At 38.2% G+C, this 8,928-nt stretch overlaps 1 pseudogene across 1 annotated transcript; it reads left to right on the forward strand.

Moving 5' to 3' along the window:
• Positions 1-1,694: 1,694 nt before the first annotated feature.
• On the forward strand, positions 1,695-8,448 carry LOC120112894 (uncharacterized; annotated as a pseudogene). Its single transcript, XR_016398829.1, has 5 exons — positions 1,695-2,150; positions 2,192-2,616; positions 2,679-2,780; positions 4,166-4,351; positions 7,745-8,448. The product of XR_016398829.1 is annotated as an uncharacterized LOC120112894 (transcript).
• The last annotated feature ends 480 nt before the right edge of the window (positions 8,449-8,928 follow it).

An 8,928-nucleotide genomic window follows, 5' to 3' on the forward strand; every position in this document is an offset into this window, starting at 1 on the left:
TTATTTTTCATATATCATCTATTGGTTTCTGCTAACCAATTCAAAGAAGGAGAAAAAAGATAAAAAATTGTTGGCCTATCACATTACTGGAATGGAACCTAAGATATTGCAAATGGTTGCTCAACCATTTGTTTGTAGTAGTTAAATGGTTGCTCAACCAAATGAAAAAAACACGCACTAGTGATACATTGAAGTAGCATAATAGGAAGTGCAACAATCATACTCAAAGCCCAAGGATGACACTTAATTGCTCCTACATACCTATGTTTGTATGCATAACTATATACACATACATATAGCACTTAGAACCTGCTATATCACCAACACAAGAGGGGTGAAAACTGTTATGCTATGGTATCAAGTAGATGTTGATGTGCTACAACATTGGCTCTTGCTAGTGTGATACTGTGGATTTAGGTTGAAATAAGATCTTTTTATTATGCAAGCTAGATAATTATTAGAGTTAGATGTTGCTTGATATAAGCCCCCAACTAAAACAAGAGCTCATTATACACAAGCTAGGTAATTATTAGAGTTAAATGTTGCTCGATAATCTACTATATAGGCCCCCAATGTTTTGTTGTTAGCCTTGTTCTTTTAATTTATATATTTCTACAAGATGCAGTTGAACATGTGCATTCAAGACCTAAAGCAATTGCAACAAAAAAAAATAGTTATTAACCAAAAATCTTGCTAGGAAGTAAAACTTGTTTCAATTTTCATATTTCTCTTCTTCAAAATAAGAAATTTTATATGTTGGATCGGATGGTACATCTCTAAATACTGTAAGTATCGAAACGATCTAAAGCATAGCACTAAAACTGCGTCATTAGACAAATAAAGAGGAATGTGCCGAAGTAAAAGCCTCGCTCCAAGTATAAACGCAACAAACAACTTCCTCTTGCGAATAAAGCAGAGGCATATAAGCAAGCAGTATAAAATTTTATCATTTCGTTCATCGATAGTGGTGGCTGAATATGAACACGTTGATGGATGGATGCATGGTAACCAACAAAAGCACTCAACCATAACGAGTTAACAAAGAACAGAAACTTTACCTTGCATTGTTAGTTCTTCCTACTCGAAATAGTTACACATACCAGCTTTTTGGCACCTACTTCTCCTCCCTCCCCTGTCTCCAAAAAATTTGGAACGATGCGAGCAAGGTCAAGCTCCGGTGAGAGGCCAAGGTGGGCAGGTTATTATTCGTTCATATCTATTTTTATATCTAAATTTATTTAGATATAAATAAAAATTAGACATTCAATTAATATCATATTCATATCTCTAAAAAAAGATGAATATCAATACGAATAGATAACTATCCAATTCATGTTTAAACATTCGATTCTATTTATAATTCTATTTAATTTTATATAGCACACATAAATTCTTTAAATATATATATATATAATATTATATTAATATATTATTAACTTGATTTATTATTCATTTAGTAATATCTTTAGTTCTGTAGCTATAAAATTTAATTATTTGATTTATGTTCTTATTTATATTCATATTTCTAGTATTCTATTTATATCTGACTAAAAAAATATAAATATAAATTTTTATACCTAATTTATATTTATATCTGGATCCGTATTTTTCAAATAAAATTAAATATAGATATTTTAGTAATCGATCCGACTTCAACCTACTTTCAGTACATATCGCCGGCAAGGCAAGGAGCTAAATACCCTCGCTTGGATCCGTTCTATCCCAGTTTTATCCATCAGTGGATATCCATTGTCAATTTTACGGGGACGCCACAAATCAACGGTGATAGATCAAACAAAATGGTGGGAACCACTCCTATTTTTTTGGCTGAAAGGGAACCACTCCTATTCCTCCTCTTTTTCCTCCCTCCATGTCGGCTTCCTCGCCGCTTGCTCGCAGCTCAAACAAATCAATCCCTATTCATCGCCACAGACAAACAGCTCCACCAAAACTCTTATCCACCTCCCCATGGCTTTCCGCCGGAGGAGGACCGGAGAAGAATCCCGGACCGTCTTGCCCTCAATGGCCTCCGGCCCCGCCGACGACAACGAGGACCACTTCGAGGAGTACAACTCCCATCCTTGCCTGGGTGGTTACGACATTGCCTCACCTACGGCGCGCCCCACCCGCCCTGACCTGCCGTATGCTACCTCTCTCCTCCCTTACTTCTCTTCCTCCGCCGCCACATCCGCCCCTCTCCGAGGAGGTCAAGCCCGCTCCCCATCCCTGCTGCCTGCCCGTGCCGGCGCCGGCGCCGGCGCCGGAACCGGAGCGCGTCCCTCGTTACGACTACGGAGCACAGGGAAGCTACGAGCCGGAACCCTACTTCCTGGATGTCTTCAGGTCCTGGCTCTTTTGGGAGGAGGGGCATTCGAACCCGTGGAGGCGGCGGGCTTTGGATTACCTCTTGGGGCATGCTTAGGGGTATGGCGATAGAAGGATTGGGGTCGATAGCTAGGGCATTCCTATCTACGCTAACAAAAGGGAGGACAGTCAGGGATTTCGGTGCAAGTTGAACCGTCACCGGCTCAAAGATCGGATTTTTATGATGTCTACAGCGATAAAGCTGACGAGAGTGTGAGTAGTGGATCGAGTTGTGATCTTTTTGGAGTAATTTGATGGAATGGTTAGTGCTATGGTGTTTGATTATGGTGATTTCTTGATTTGGATGTCCATAGTGGTCTTCGTGGTATGGTGAGAGGAGGGAGGAGGCCTGTGGTTATGTGAATCCATCCTGTGCCAATGATAGGCACCACTATGAGCAGCCTCTTTCCATTCAAGTGAGTCCAACTCAGCAAGGGTCTTCGAAGAGCAAGAGCATCATGATCAGGTGAATGCCAACATTACCTCTATATTTTACGACGCCATTTATTGTACTTGCTTGTTGGTATAGTCCGGTGCTTCTGGAAGTTAATGTTGTTTTTGCTCAATTTCTATAATTGTGCCTTTTGGATATAGTATAAGTCATCGTATGATGAGCAGAATTATGTGACTAATTTATTTGGGAGCCGAGCTATGGTTATGAGAGGCACCACCATGAGCAGCTGCTACATGTTAGGTTGAGCTAATTGAGCAAACTGGGTCTCGGAAATTGAGTTATCATGATAACTACCAGGAATCGGCATCTCCTAAGTCCAAATGGGTGAGTATGTGGTCTTCTCTGTGGATCTTTTGTGGTTCAATTGTGCAACGCTTGTTTGTGTAATTTTCGTATATGTTGTTGTGCAAATAAATCAATCTTGCTTGTATTCTGTCCATCCTATGCTGTTTCATGAATAGTATTCTTCATCTTGTAATGAACAAAAGGAGGAGGACAATACATTTCGAGATCCAAACTGTGCAAATGGTAGGCAGGACATGGGTTGTGTTGTTTGCATGAAAGAAGGATTCACCTTCCTTCACACGAATCCACCAATGGATCGCGCAATGGCCGCTTCAACATCCATGCAGATAGATGAATAGAGTTTGGAGTGCTTTGAGATCTGTGCGGAGCGATCCAATGGCCGACATTGTGAAAGATTAATCATTCTTTTGTGTGAAAGATACAACCCAAACTTATAGAAGGCATTCCTATGAGCAGGCCTGTTGTGATCAGCTTGAGCCTTTCAAGCCAGCTGGGTGAGCATGGAACCTTGACTAGCTGAGCTACTATTATATGCTTATTTTATACGTTTTATGGTGTACACTTTGACCCTTATTGATTTAAATTCAACCTCCAAGATGCTTTCGACTTTGTTTTAGTCTTACACTTTACATTGCAAGTCTGGTGATATTAACCATGTTTACTCTGATATTATTTACAGCTACGTTGAATAGGATTACATGTTCTTGTTAAGTTAAGAAGAAGAAGAATTGTGTTTCCATTGCATTAATTCACACCACCCAAGTTCCTTCTTGCAAGATTTTCCCCATGTGTAAATTGTTATAATTTATTTCAGTCAGCATTCTTTCTTAACTGAATTGCTCTAATATTTGAGTTACTGTGAGATTTGCTTGGAACAGCACTCACAAACGCAACTTGGGCGAAAAGACAGCCTTGCCTTGTGAAGCTTATTTGATTGCCATTTGTACATGTTTGTTGGCAAAATTTGGTGTATTATGCAAAGCAAATAAATTATGCTGGTCTTGGTCATCATCCTTTTTCATTTTGGTTATTTGCATGTAGCATTCTTTGTTGTTTGGTGAACAAGGGCATGAGGAAAATATCTTTGAAAATTGCAACAATGTTAATGAAAGGCACTACCATGAGGACCCCCTATGTGCTCAGCTTGAGCCTTTCAAGCCAGCATGGTCCCGGAATCCAAGCAATTATGAGGTGTACGAGAAAGAAGTGACTCTAAAGTCTAACTGGGTGAGTATCCAATGTCAACACTCCATGCAATATGCCTCAGAATTGAGTGATCCAGTTTATGTTTAACTGTGTTCCGACCCTTAGTAAATCTTCAATCATCATGAAGTTCCTTCCATCTATGCACTACCTTGTTATCATGCGGTAGACAAGCCTTGTCCTTGTTAATTATGATGAACAATTGACTTTGAAACATTGCCCTTAGTGAGTTACTTAAAGAAAAGAAGTTTTGTATTGCTGCATTATCTTGTAATTAACATTTGTCTTTGGAGATAAATTTTTTCTTCTGTTGGACCTATGTAAGATCCAATTTACATCACGTTATTAATTTAAAATTTCACCCTAAGCAACATTGACTTAAAACTTCTTCCTGAGTAGCAAAGGTTAGAACACAGATAATTTAGACCTGAAACACTAAGAAATAAATGATCTGGCTTATACAGAAATCTTATTTTCCTGACAAAATAAATGCGACCCCTTGAGTTGGCTTGCAAATGAGAGCCTATGTGCAACTGCTTTGTACATTAATGGACGAGATGCCAATGTTTCTAATTTTGAATGCGAATTTTTCAGTCTTTCTTGAAGGAAAACAGATTACTTCACAGAGACCCTTGGATTGAGATAAAGAGGGATGCTGAAGGAAGACTAATGTAAATGTTTAAGACTATTTGTTGATATGGTGTGTTTTAGCTACAGGAAATACCAGTAATGGGTAAAAGATTGCATAATTGGCTTTATCTACATTGATAAATATCTCTGGTTATCTTGCAAAAAATTGCAGTGCAATAATCATCACATGGTGATAGGCTGGGCTTGCTTTCTATGAGCTCATTAGAGCATCTCCTGCCAAAAAGAAGTTCTGCACCCATCTCTAATTGATCAAGTTGGTTATCTTTTTCCTTTGTTCTCTTGATAAATTTGTGCTGCATGTGTTCTTTGTTATTTTGTTTTGCTTCATAGTTGCATTATGTGTAGATCAAGGTGTTTTTTGAAACTAATTTATTTTAAACTAGATCGAGGATTACGACTTTACAGGCAATGATTTTGTGTCAGTCTGCATCATATACCCAATTGTACGATACATCGCATGGCACATGCTTTCTGGGATAATATGAGGGTTGCTTATTGGACTATCGGTGCTCACTCATATTAGCTTGCACCATGGTGTATTGTAGATTTGTAGCATACTGTTCTACTAGCTGATGTTGGTTTTTGTTGAGCTGAACTGGATGTTAGCACAATCTGACCTACCAGAATTTGATTATTTCATTCAGGTGACTTTGTTGATTATTCACTCTCTGGAAACTTCAAAATCTCTTTCAAGCTTTTGCTTATTTAATCCAGCATGATGTGAATTTATCTTGTACGGTAGTTAGATGTGTCAAAGTATAAGACATGTGTAGGAGTTGTTTGTCAATAATCAACACACATCTTTGGTATTGCTAGCGATGCTTGATTTGTTTAGTTGAGTAATGGTAGTGTTTAAGTTCTTTTTGTCAAAAAAAATGTTTAAGTTCTGACTACATGCCCTACTTCCTAAATGCAAACAAGAGAGTTTCCCTTGTGCATCTTAGCTGCTTGTTACATTATTTAGATGTTATTAAATCTGTGTGATATGTGCTAATACAATATGCACATCATGTTGGCCTTTGAGTTCTTTACTGGAATGGGCATGATGTGTGATACAATAATCCTTGTGAGACTGAAGAGGGATTAGTAAACTGGTCAAAGTTGCTAGACATGGTCAACCATATTCATAAAATTTATGGTGAAACATTATTCATTAAAGTGATTCAGAAGTTTTCTTGCTAATTCCAGTTCCTAAATGTGAGAGAAAATATGTTGCTATTTTTTTTGCTTTCAGTTAGGTGCAATCAAAGGCCTGAACTAGCATCCTACTTGGCTTACTATTCTTTTGCATTCTAAAGCCCATTTATGCAACATGCAGCCTTCATGCTACCCCCACCTCATCCCTAAGTACCTCTTCCCTCTTCAATATAGAGTCAGAATGATTTTGAAAGGTTATTATCCAATTTATTATATTTCTAACTGATAAACTGATTGTTAATGGCATGATCCCCGTTGGCTTACGCAACTTGTAGATGAAGACCATGGATAGACATCAGGGACATAGAGAAAGCCTTGATAGATGATGATCTGAAATCAGTTGCCTCGAAAGACAATATATTGAATGTGCAGATAAATAGGAAAATGGTTGATTTCCATTGTGAGATTCTTAAAAGTGATTATATTCTTTATCTTGGATCTACATGTTGAAACAAGCCAACAGAAGCAGCGCAAGGTTGTTGCTTGGGATAATTGCTTCAGTTATAGTTTGAGCTGCTGCATGTTGGTGATACTTGATGTGAGCTTTTCATAAGATGCAAGAATATTGTGCACTAGATGAATGTGATGGGAATGCTGAGATGGACTTGTGATAAAGTTAGAAAGGGAAGTTAGAAAGTAGTGTAGCTTAGGATGGTGCTTGTACAATCATGTGTGATTAGGTCTTAAGGAGGGCCATGTTCGGGGTCTTTTGAATTTAACCAAGATATGTATGGGTTTAAAATAGGAGGGGATGATCAGAAAGAAATCTGTTCGCATGCTGGTAGATGGGATTTTAGAAAGATGGTTATAGACAGGTGGCAGCCCTTAGATGCAATGATGTTTAAAATGACGTGTAGGCATGACTATAACAAGGTCGACCAGTATTACAGTGATTTCTTTCTAAGAGAAAAGATGGGGATCCCATCAAATTCGTTAAGAGAATGAATTAAGAAAATACAAAGTGACTGGAGGTGGACATAACATAAAGCAAAACTGGACAATTCGAAAGGAGGTGGTTGGAAAAATGAAAGACAGATTAGGGGCCAGTATTATGATGAAGTTGCTGGAGGGGTTAAGTTGTGGAGTGATTGCGAGAAATGCTTTATAAGGCAAGAACAAGGCTCCAAACTCTAGAAGAACATAAATATGATATCGTTGAGATGGACATGTGATAAATTGAGGAAGGATGAAGCTAGAATAGTGTATTATAGGAAACCCTGGGGACAAAGATGGAGAAAATGTCGATGTGGCAGGTTCATTTTGATGATTTACGTAGAATAATTATGACCTTCAGAACATTTGACCATACTGCCGATGCAATTCATGGACAGCCTCAATTAGTTATATGTCCTTGTTATAGGTGCAAAGCTTATCTCTGGGTTTATATTTTTCATCTCTGAGTGCCTTTCTTGATGCTTTAAATTACTATTTATCACAAAATTGTCATTATCTTGTCATCCTAGCTAATATTTCGGAAACAAGGTTGTTATATTTTTCAAATTTCATGTCAGTTATTTAAAATGTAGTCATTTTATTCCTGAATCCATTTATTTTCCTCTAACTTATCAGATCTACAGGATAACAGCTCTGAGAAAAATGGAATCCAGTTCTTTTTCCCCTTCAAGAAGTAATCAGACTATGATGAGTAATGTCTACCTCATTGTACTTATCTTGATAATATTTACAATGATGAACAACGTCTGCCTTGCTCTGCTCTTTTGCGGAAATGCACATAAGCTTTAACAATAACATGATATTGTATTCCTGCACTGAAGCAATTTGTGGTCTAGTTAGAATGTGGTGCAATGCTAGTTACTGTAAGTAAATGTACATTTGGAGCTCTTTTAGTTTCCTTAGTTTTATAGTGGTTTAGTTTAAGAGCATCTCCTTTCCTAAAATATCGCTCAATCACCAGAACAAATATCCAATCCATCAATCACTGGAACAAATATCCCTCCTTAATTGCAATAGCTTGTGCGCTTATCTACTTGATCTGAAGTTGAGTTAGCGTATGTTCTTTACCAAATCTTGTGAAAAATATGTAGGCATAGTTCATGTCATTGCCCATTCTTTCCCTCATACCTATTGAACCCTGTTTCTAGTCAGCCCTAAATAACATCTAATGGGCCTTATCGCATACTTCCTGGGCACAGAGATGTCACATACCCCTCTTGCTGAGCAATGCGGGTTTCGCAGTTGAATCATCAAAGTGTAGGTGGACAAACATCCAGAACACCAAAATTCAGATAGATCTTGACAAAAAAAAAAAGAAATCATGTAGGTGGCATCTCATAGGCTTGACTTAAATGTGATCGCTATGGCGAACCAAACTTGCTGCCCTCTGGAGACTTAGCTTGAGCCTCTCTTTTCTTCCATTTGGACCACAATATAGGATGTTGATGGTGGTTGTCATTCTAGCAAAGTGAAGCTTTTGATTGACACGGATTCCTTGGTACGACCAAACAATTTTAAACTCTTGGTTGCCCGTTGATAATGAGGTATTGAGAGAATCATGGGCCAAGCCGAGGTGGCTCTCAGCAACCAAAATATTAATCTAAGTTTGGTGCATGAGAACCATCATTATATCTGTTCCTCAGCCGTTGAGTAAAAAAGCCAGATACTCGCACCAAATAGTGGGATTCTGTTCCAGTCCAATCAATTCCGTTCTTCACAAAACCAGCAGCCATTAATGCCTTAGTGGGGAAGTTCAGAAGTGGCATCAGCAGAGAATAGAATGAAGAAAAACCGTTCAA

The sequence above is a fragment of the Phoenix dactylifera genome, chromosome 17, assembly GCF_051530095.1.
Source record: "Phoenix dactylifera cultivar Ajwa chromosome 17, Ajwa_hap1_PhDact_Kaust_v1.1, whole genome shotgun sequence".
In the NCBI taxonomy this organism is placed as follows: Eukaryota; Viridiplantae; Streptophyta; class Magnoliopsida; order Arecales; family Arecaceae; genus Phoenix; species Phoenix dactylifera.